Source organism: Bubalus bubalis, chromosome 11 (assembly GCF_019923935.1).
Source record: "Bubalus bubalis isolate 160015118507 breed Murrah chromosome 11, NDDB_SH_1, whole genome shotgun sequence".
Taxonomy (NCBI): Eukaryota; Metazoa; Chordata; class Mammalia; order Artiodactyla; family Bovidae; genus Bubalus; species Bubalus bubalis.
The window spans coordinates 93741902-93752540 of record NC_059167.1 but is presented as its reverse complement, the minus strand read 5'-3'; the positions used below and the strand labels follow the sequence as shown (position 1 = coordinate 93752540).

The 10639-nt window shown below is 40.7% G+C and overlaps 1 long non-coding RNA gene across 1 annotated transcript; it reads right to left on the bottom strand.

Annotated features, from left to right (window-relative positions):
* Positions 1-5770: 5770 nt before the first annotated feature.
* On the bottom strand, positions 5771-10638 carry LOC123464712. Its single transcript, XR_006639755.1, has 2 exons — positions 10580-10638; positions 5771-7267 (listed from the first exon to the last, which is right to left on the bottom strand). It is a non-coding gene; the product is annotated as an uncharacterized LOC123464712 (long non-coding RNA).
* Position 10639: the final 1 nt, after the last annotated feature.

Sequence of the window (10639 nt, the reverse complement as noted above, 5' to 3'; positions counted from 1 at the left end):
TGGGTGATGGGAACTCTCTGTACTATCTTTGAAGTTTTTCTTTAAAGCTAAATTTATCAAAAATAAAAATGTTTACTTAAAAAAACCCAATACGACCCCAAAGAATTGAAAATGCAAAAAGAATACTCATACATAAATGGTCATAACAGCAGTATTTATAAAAGCCAAAGGTAGAAACAACCCAAGTGTCTATCAATAGATGAATGGACAAACATATTGTAGCATAGAATGCAATGGAATATAATTTAGCCATAAAAAAGAAGGAAATCCTGACATGTGCTGCATCATGGATAAACCGAGATAATATTAAACTAACTGAAAGAAGCCAGATACAAAAGCTCACATACTGCAATGAGTCTGTCTATATGAAATATCTCAAACTAGTCAATCCATAGAGACAGAAAACAGATGGGTGGTTGCCAGGGGCTGGGAGGACAGGAAAGGAGAGAGACTGCTTAATGGATACTGGCTCACTTGTGGGGAAATGGAAATGCTTTGGCACTACAGAGAAGTAATTGTACAACTCTGTGTATGGACTAAATGTCACTGAATTGCTCACTTTAAAATAGTTAATTTTATGTCATATGTTTCACCTCAATTAAAAAAAAAAGAAAGAAAGGGAATATAACCTAAATTTTGGATTTGATGAGTTTCAGCCAAGAGACAGATTAGAGAAAACAGAGCTAGAGTAACAGATGGGCCAAGCATCCTCCAGGAGAATCCTTAGCAGGAAACGATGGAAAATGAGCAGAAGTTAGGAATTTGCAAACAGGAAATGAAGAAGCTGTAACCTACAAAAAGAGGCACCAAAGAATTTAAGACTATTTTTCAAGGGAATATTATGTGGATTACAATATCAAAAGAAAACTCTTATTTAAGTTGGGAACAGTTCTTCATTTTATTTGCCCTTCAACTATTCTCATGATATTTTCCCAATGATCAAGAATAGGATTTTCCAAATCTAGAAGATAAATTCCACACAGGAGATCATATCTGTCTTTTGCACCGAACCCTTAGAACCTGGCATGGTGCATGGTACACCCTGGTAAATCCTCAAATAAAAACTGATTAAATTTATACATTTAAAAAATACGGTAAAAATTAGTGGTAAAGATTTTATTTTGTTTTAGCTATTTTGAAACAAATGTTGCCACTACAACAATTAATGCACTATTGTTACTGTATATTTCTGTTCATTAGTATGGGACTTCCCCGGTGGTTCAGATGGTAAGGAATCCACCTGCCAATGCAGGAGATGCAAGAGACATGGGTTCGATCTGTCAGTCAAGAAGATCCCCTGGAGGAGGAAATGGCAACCCACTCCAGTATTCTTGCCTGGAAAATCCCATGTGCAGAGGAGCCTGGGGGGCTACAGTCCATGGGTTGCAAAGAGTCGGACACAACTGAGCGCTCACACATGCACATTCATTAGTAGGTGTATTTTTAAATCTCGATGAACTCATCTGATGCAGTCACAAATTTCTGACGAGAATTTAAAAGAGTATTATAAAACAAACTATATGCTTTATTTAACTTAAGAATGAGCCAAAAGCATTTGTTTTTAGACTTGTTTATTCATAAAGTTGAAATTCCCCACTTCTTGCCACTATTTCTAGGTCTTGGCCCATATTTTTAAGATTAAGCTCTTGGAGCTAAAAATGAGGATAGAGAACTATCCTGATGTTAAGAATGCTGTTTTTTAAATATTATAATCCTACTTGTAATCATTTACGTGACAGTGACTATGAACAGCCCAGTCATCCCCCACAGAGTAGCACTGAATCTAGAGGAGATAGGTTAATCTACCCTGCAGAGTTGAAAAGTTAAACGTATAAAGGCTAAAACTTTCCTTCATATAAAAGTATTCTGTAGAACAATGATGTCCTTGAAAGGCGGGCTCTGCAGACAACCTGCTAGCGTCTGCACTTCCGCTCCATCCACCCCTGCACGGCCGTGGCGCGAGGCCGCGCCCTCTAGGTTCACACCCTCGGCTGTCGAGAGGGCGGGCAGCAGCACCGACCCCGCAGTCTGCTTGGAAGGACCGCTTAGGCTTAATGTACCTACAGACTCCTGAACAGGACCATCAGCTTACACCTGGCATTATTATTACTATCACCAACATGTGACACTGTGATAATAAAATGAAAAAGCAGTCTTTTAAAACTATTTCCTCAAAGAATAAGGAATTTCCTCAGAAACTAATGTTATTTAATACTGTTTCATTCTCGTACAAAGGATTTCCTGCTAAGCTTATGCATCTTTTCTGTAAACAGTCATATTGAGGATTTTAACAAGAAAGAGAAATTAACACAAAAAGGAAAACTATGATGACAGAGGGGAAGATATGCTTCATTTTTGGGCTTTGTAGTAGCCAAGTGTTTCGGCTTCAGTAATTACTAACCCCAAAGGAGATCAATTTTAAAACATCACTAAAGTATTATTCCTCATAGAGTTTTCCAAATACAAAGTTGAGGCCGGGGAACATGCTGGCTTCTTTCTGAGATACATGAAAACTTAATTCTTAAATTACACCGTTTCCTTCAAGATTAATTTTAATCATTTGAAATATTCTCAGTCTAAGCATATAACTTTAAAATGCATGAGTCTATAGACATAACTGTTCATAGACAAATACTATATAAATTAGTAAGCCAGTAACAAGAATCTCTAAAAATAACTGTTGCACTGGGGCTTCCCAGTGGTTCAGTGGTAAAGAATCTGCCTGCCAATGCAGGAGACGCAGGTTGGATCCCTGATTTGGGAAGATCCCGAATGCCCTGGAGCAAGTAAGCCCATTTGACACAACTATTGAACCTGTGTGCTGCAACTGAAACCAGCTTGCACTAGAGCACGTACTCCACAAAAGAGAAGCCACTGTCGTGAGAGGCCCACACACCACAGCTAGAGAGTAAGCCCCCACTCACCACAGCTGGAGAAAAGCCGGCACATCCACGAAGATCCAGCACAGACAAAAACAATAAAACACAATTATTAAAATAAACTATATTGTATAATGCAAGTGCCTTTAAGGGATTCCCTGGTAGCTCAAGCAGTAAAGAGTCTGCCTGCAATGCGGGAGACCCAGGTTCAATCCCTGGGTTGGGAAGATTCCCTGGAGAAGGAAATAGCAACCCACTCCAATACTCTTGCCTGGAAAATCCAATGGACAGAGGAGCCTGGCGGGCTACAGTCCATGGGGTCGCAAAAAGTTGGACACAACTGAGTGACTTCACTTTCTAGGAATAATAACCTGAAGAACCTCCTGTCACCTGGAGGAGTGGAATTTGCTGTCTGAGTGAAATCTAGAACTGGAAGCTAGTTTGTAAAATTCCTTTCTCTAGTTCCACCATTTGCATGCAGCCCAAGACAAAGCTCTCAATTTTGTTATGGCTCTGTATATCTGTCTCTAACATTTAAATAATATCTGCCACTTATCCCATTAACAGAGGTGCTGTGAGGATTCAAGAGATAATGTTCGTTAAGGATCCTGACATGCCCATAAATATAAACATTATTCCTGATAAATATAATGTTTGCCCTGGCAGGTTCTGTTGAAGATGTATGGTGCTTAGCAATAGTGAGGGTGAGGATAAAGCCCTGTGAGAAACTCCAAGACGACCTTGGTCCAGAGCTGAAAGCGGCCAGACCAAGGTGGGCAGTCAGGTGGTAGCCTTACACATGGGGTGCCTGACGTCTTCTGATAAACATAAAGCTTTAAAGTCACTTCTGTGTCTAGGTGCTGAGATAGCTGGAGGTCAATAGAAGGAAGATTTGTTCGGCACTGGACGGCTTCCAGCCCAGCCCAGTCCACCTGGGAGGAAAGGATGTCCTTCGCCCTCTGACCTTTTCCCGCAGAAACATGACTGTCAACAACGGCCTTTGTTCACTCTTCCAGAAGAGTGAAACTGAAACAGCACTAAGCATTTCAAATCCTTCTTAAACATTAAAAATAATCATTAAAAAAAAGAGCAGTGGCGATTGGGTTTCTAATTACCCACAGGCAAGCATTTAAAAATACAGTGACTAAAAAAATCTAAATGTGCTTCTTCAGCGTTGTGCATGAAAAAAGAGAAAACTTTTCATTTTCTGTCTTTGCCTTTTGGTTTTACAGGGACAAAATGTGAAATAAACTTCCTTAATTTTCACTTCAGTGTTTGCAGCTTAGGATCCCATTAATATATCCTTTCCCTTGGTTGTGCAGGGTCCTCGTTTGCAGTCAGTTCATTCCGCACTGATGTATATTTCATTGCCCAAGGCTTAATTTTGATTTATTGTCCATCCATAAATTAGAAAAATATGCTGTGGAATTCCATCCCGCTGAAAAGCTGTGCCTGATGTCAGGGGACTGGGTGATATTTAAGATGTCAGAAATACATATTGGATTAGTGCGCTTTGTTTCCCCACAACACCAGGTGTTTAATCATAGCTGATGGCTGAAGTTAAATGCATTAGGACAGCAGGAGCCAAGAAGATGGAGTTTTTCTAAACCATACAAACTCCAGGATAAATAACTCAAAACTAATTGTGTGTCCACATCTTAGATACATTTTTATTTACTTAATACATTAAACAATGAAAATAGCCTCTGGCACTTAACTTCATGTTTAAGAGCCTGTACAAATATTTTATGTTAGTGAAGTGTTGGCTGTTTAAACGTAATTACTATTTCCCTTATTCGCCCTCTGGCGGCTTTATATAAAATATTTTGTTGGGCAGAAAAGAATAAAGGCTGAATCTCAGTAATTCATGGATAGGGAATCTTCAGGGTTTGCTTTTTTCCCTGAGTATAATTTGAATGCTTGTATCTGTTTAAACGCTTATTTTGCCATAATCTAAATGATGCTCCTGCCTGCCTACTGACCAGGCATTTTCCCTTCCTCTCTTGGTAAAGTACAGGTTCTCAGTGCCATTATGTATATATATATATTAATTAGAGGTCTATGTGTATAGAAAAATGATCCTGCTTGGTCTGGAGCAATTTAGCTGGAGGCTGGAGAGAAGACGCTTAGGAGAGCAAACATTTTCAAGGTGCAACCGGTGACCTGTAACAAGCCGGGGAGATTCATGGCGAGAATCGTATATTTTGACACAACAGTGATTTGATTAAAAGAGAAAGTAATGGGTTTAAACAGTCACTATGAGGATGTAGCCAGACTTTGGTAGCATTTTGCAATTTACTTTACAGACTAGTGATGGAGCAGGAGTGAAGACCTTGCTGCCGACAATGGGCCACTTGGGTTTCAAAACAAACATAAACAAGAATTGAGTGGCTGAAGCTAGTTTTCTTCCCCGTTATTCTTTTAAAACACACACACACACACACATCCATGGAGAGGGCAGGATAATACTAAAGCAAAGAAAATATTGAGGTCACTTTGAGAATGGAATTAGGTTTTATTTTTCTTGGCTATTTTTAAAAGAATTATTTTTGGAGTCACACTCCACTGAGTCAGTCTGAAAGGCAAAGGAAAAAATGTAATTCTCTGCATTTTGAGAAAATAAAAATTTGTATTAGAAAACTGAAATAGTTAATTTATTCCACTTAGATAAGCAGTATGATCCCCAAGAATAGCTACCATACGTAGGATCAATGTAGCATCAAATTTAATTCTAGTATAGCAGTTGAGAATAGTGCAATGTGGTTTGAATTAAGTAGGTTAAAAGGGGTATTAATAAAACACAGTTAAGCAAAAAATGTGTAAAACTTACAAAACCACCTATGTAGTATGATCCTATTAATGTGAGAACACAAGAGAAAAACAACAACAATAATAAATGGAAAGACAAGCCATATACATGCATAAGTCCAAGAATAGCTGCTGCTGCTACTAAGTCGCTTCAGTCGTGTCCGACTCTGTGCGACCCCATAGACAGCTGCCCACCAGGCTCCCCTGTCCCTGGGATTCTCCAGGCAAGAACACTGGAGTGGGTTTCCATTGCCTTCTCCACCAGGAATAGCTACATCACCCTTAGTAAAGGGTCGGAAAGCCAGCTGAGAACAGTAGCATCCCTGAGAAGGGCATTTAACTGTTTATTTTAATGTCCTCTTTCATTGCTTGACTTTTATTTATAATGATAACACTTTGAGATTTAACTTATATAAAATAATTTCTAAAGAGTTCCAGTAAAGGTCTGTTTTTAAGTGAAAAAAAGAGTCTTACTCTGAATTTTGATACATATACCCTGCCTTATCAAGACTAACTGTAAGGATTCTCATTATAACTCTGTGTTGAAGGAAACAGTCACTGAATGCTATTATAAGATAAATCCTTTGAAGAATAAGTTTTAAAAATTACAGTCCCAGTGAGGTTCACACAGGGCAGACCTCCCTGGTACCCCAGTTTTCTCACCGGAAGCTCACTTGTTGTCCCTTTATCCTTCCATCCCCCTCAGCCTCAGTGACCATGATAAGGTGCCTGCCTCAATCACTAAGCATTTATTATACAAAGCAATTCACATCCAAAAAAAAAAAAAACCCCAAAAGTATCAAGGTCCTAACACTGATCTTTGGTCTCAGAGTTTCTAATAATAATAGTCTCCCGGGTAAAATTTCTTATTTTCCACAAGTCTGATTTTTAAAGTGATATTTTGGTGCTTCTGCTTTTTAAAAAAGAATTTTCTAAAATGCATTTCTTATTTATTATAATCATTTTCATACATTTTAATATCTTTTCCTGGGTTTCCTGGATTGCAATTGCTATCCCAAAGCCCTTCAGCTATTTTAACCAAGGAGGATCAGATTCTTGGGGAAAAAAAACAGATAGGGGGACTTAAGACCCTCACTCTATACTGCGTGCCATCCTTTCTAATATTTTTAGCCCAAGTGTCATAGGTCAGGCTCCCCAGGAAATAGTCTATGAGATGATTTCTCACAGGAGGCTTATTGGGGGTACTCTTGGAGTCATCCTCGAGGGGGTGAGAAGGCAACAGGAATAGGCAGAAGCTGAGCTGCTCCGCTTTCGCCATGAAGGCCTCAGCTCACCCCACAGTGACTCTGGAGCTGGTGGTCCTTTGCAGCTGCTTCCCCTGTGCCCACATGCGAGGAGCTGGACTCTGGGAAAAGCAGCTCCCTGTAGCCAATGACAACTCCTGGAGCGGAATTCCTGGGACTGACAGACTTCAGCAACCAGCACTCACAGCAGCATTGGCCTCAGAGAGGGGCTCTGGTGGTGCACCCCAAGTCCACCACATTAAGTCTGTGGGCTTCCTTATCTTCCTTTCCATCTACGAAGAACAATGCTCTTTACACAGTGGCTAGAGTACCTCTCTAAAACAAAGGAGAGAAAGGAGCAACATTACCTGTGGACCAACAAAAGAGAACATTTTTGGTAAATGAGGCTGAAAGGAAAAGGGTGAAAAATGCTCCATTGCTATGACAAAAGCAGTAAAGAAAGAATGACTTAAGGAGTGGCTTGGACTAAACATTTGAGATTTTGTTTCCAAACTTTCTTGATTCTTTCATGTTGCAGGGCTGGTTCTCTGGTGTATTACTTGCATTTGTATCATAGAAATAACTACACATCCTAAGGAGTCTGGAGATGATCACCTAGAACATTCTATTATATATGCAATAGTATGGCTCATACATGTATTACATCCAGTAGCTGATATTTTGGTCTGTAAGACAAAAGCGGAGGACATCAGGTATCCATTACTGTTTTCCCAGTTTTCTGTTCCAAAGAAAACTGATTCCAGGAGGAGATGGTGTCAACGAGGTGGATTTGCAGAGCAAATGGGGAAAGCGGGCTTCATCAAACGCCCAGGGACCAAGGAGGACACTTTATGGACTGGGAAGAGCGCTCTCCTTGTCCCTGTCAGCATATGGCAATGTGAACTCTGACTCTGCCTTGGCAGCCGGAAATGGACTGGGCATATTTTGAAGCCAAAGATGTTAATTAAGATTTGTTAGGTGTGTGAGAAAGAGAAAAAACATAAATGTTTTAAGGGGTTATTCATAGGGATATTTATTCAACCTCTAAATAAGTAAAGGAGCCTAAGTAAAAAACACTTATGTCTGAAAAAGAAAAAGCTTGACATGTTTTCCTAATACATCACCAAAAGAAAAAAGAGAGAGAGACATTCCACAAGCATTGCCCAAATGCAAGTGTACATGCTCAGTCACAGCGGGTATCCAGCTCTTTGCAACCCCAGGGACTGTTGCCTACCAGGCTCCTCTATCCATGGGATTTTCCAGGCGAGAATACTGGACTGGGTTGCCATTTCCTACTCCTGGGGATATTCCAGACCTAGGGATAGAACCTGAGTCTCCTGCATTAAGAGGTGGAGTCTTTACTACTGAGCCATTTGAGAATTCCAAGTTCTCCTCAGAGAGATTAATTTAAGGAAAATTCAAATCCTCCTTGTTCTAACACAGAAAAATGAAGGTACCTGAAAGAAATACCTGTTCCTAAACATCTCCATAACATAACACCCCAGCCCGTGATTTGTATCTATGTATAAGGCTTGACAAGGGCAATAGATTCACATTCTAGCAAGATCTAGAATTAGGTCCTGGGACCTCTCATTCCTGTACTTGAGATTTGGTTCCTCATCAATTCCCTTAAAGTTTAACTCTTGAAGATAGCTTTTGCAACAAGAGTAAATGTGGAAGTAAGCAAGGAGAGATGGGGGACAAGGAGAAGAAGCGGGAAAAAAAAGCTATTACAGTTGGGTGTCCTCAATAATTGCAAGAGCCAATATAGGTTGAATGCTTTCTGAGACTTTCTTTCTCTGAGGTTTACGTACATTACCTCAATAAACATACCAGTACCCCTAAGGAGTTGGTACTGCTTAGGGTACTCATCATCTCCATTTTATTTATTTATTTATTTATTTTTTCATCTCCATTTTAACAGATGAGGAAACCGAGCCTGGAAGAGCTCAGCAGTCAGGTGGCCCAGATGGGAGGTAGTATCAATGGTGCCACAGCTCTAGAAGGCCACTTCTGGGTAAGAGCTACACCTCTCCGTATATCTGCAGACTCTCCGTGTTAGGGCTGCAAGAGCCCTTCGAGATCCAGAGACCATTCTGCCTACGCCTCTCCCACTGCAGGCAAGGAAACTGAGGCCAGATCAAGAGGCAGAACAGCTCGCTATTGCTTCTGTGGTCACGCATGTTATCTCCCGGAAAGACATGTAATTACATGATAAATGATAGTGTGGTCTGCAATGTTTCTCTTTGCCCTGGTAATAAATCATCCTGGGTTTTGTAACCGGATCCACAGTCTATTCATTCATGTGGTTGGCAGAACTAAGCACACGGATCTAACTTGCTAGAAGAAAACATTTTGGATCTCCAGACTCCCTGAAAAAGGGTTTCTGAAAGTCTGCTTGAACCAGAGCCCAGTTAGTCCTGGAGTTCTGAGGTCATCAAACGCCGGGACGAGAGTAGTGCCTGCCAGCTAGAACTGAGGAGACCTGGGAATGCTATGAAGTCTGGAGCTGAACTTCAGGAAGATCCTTGGTATTTCCAGAGGCCACAGCAACGATGCGGCCTTGAAATCATGGGCTTAGAGCTAGCCAAGGGCAGGGACTGAGTTTATAAATAAGGCCATTCTCAGACTCTAGCCCCTCATTTTTATTTTAGGAGCAGGGAAGAGTTCAAAATTACCATTGATTCAGTTGTGGACCTAGGATGCCCCTATATCCTACATGTCGTTACCAAGAATGGACCTTAAGTCAATGATTCAAAAATGGCTTGACTGTTCCCATGCAAAGGCTGAAAAGCATCTACATATGTTAAACAAGATCAGGTCTTCATTCTAGTAGTACAAGAAATGCTTAGCTGCTAAAGAATCACTACATATTTATTCATCAAACACTGACACAGCCAAAGGCTGGAGAAATTTACTTCACTAACTGAATTATTGGATTTCCCTGGTGCCTCAGGGGTTTTAAAAAAAAAAAAAAAATCTGCCTGCAATGCAGGACACCTGGGCAGGAGACAAAGGTTTGATTCCAGGCAGGAAGATCCCCTGGAGGAGGAAATGGCAATCCACTCCAGTATCTCCTTGCCTGGAAAATCTGAATCCATGAGGTTACAAAAGAGTTGGATATGACTGGGCGATTAAACAACTAAATTATAGTCACCCAGTGGTTTGGTGACAGATTTTGTGCTACCACTTTTGTTTTGAGTTTGACATTTTACATCCTGAAAATATGCCAAACCTGTCTCTTAAGCTTCACTGTTTTAGGATCATTCCCTGTTGCTAGGTTTTCAAGTTTCTGCCCTTCGCTTGTTCCAGGAACACCTTGTCCTGTAATCAAGGAGAAGTCACTGGGAGCAGCCAAACTGTGCCATATAGGAGACTCAGGTTCAGTCCCTGGGTTGGGAAGATCCCCTGCTTTGGGAAAGCCCTAGAGTCTCTCTGCTCACCTTTTCTTGTCTTCCTAAACTAGAGACAGAGCTTGGGGTCTGGGGATGTCATTTCATATTGCTCAAATTTATATAGTTTCCAATGGATGCAGTGTTAAATAGTGAAGCAACCCTGGACTGTGGAAATCGGCCAATCTGTGTTTTGGATAAGACACTCAACCTCTCTGTGCATTTCCATCGCCGAAATGAAAATAATGATTCCTACCTCCGAACTTTCCTGCTGGTCCAGTGGCTAAGACTCGGTGTTTCCAGTGCCGGGTGCCTA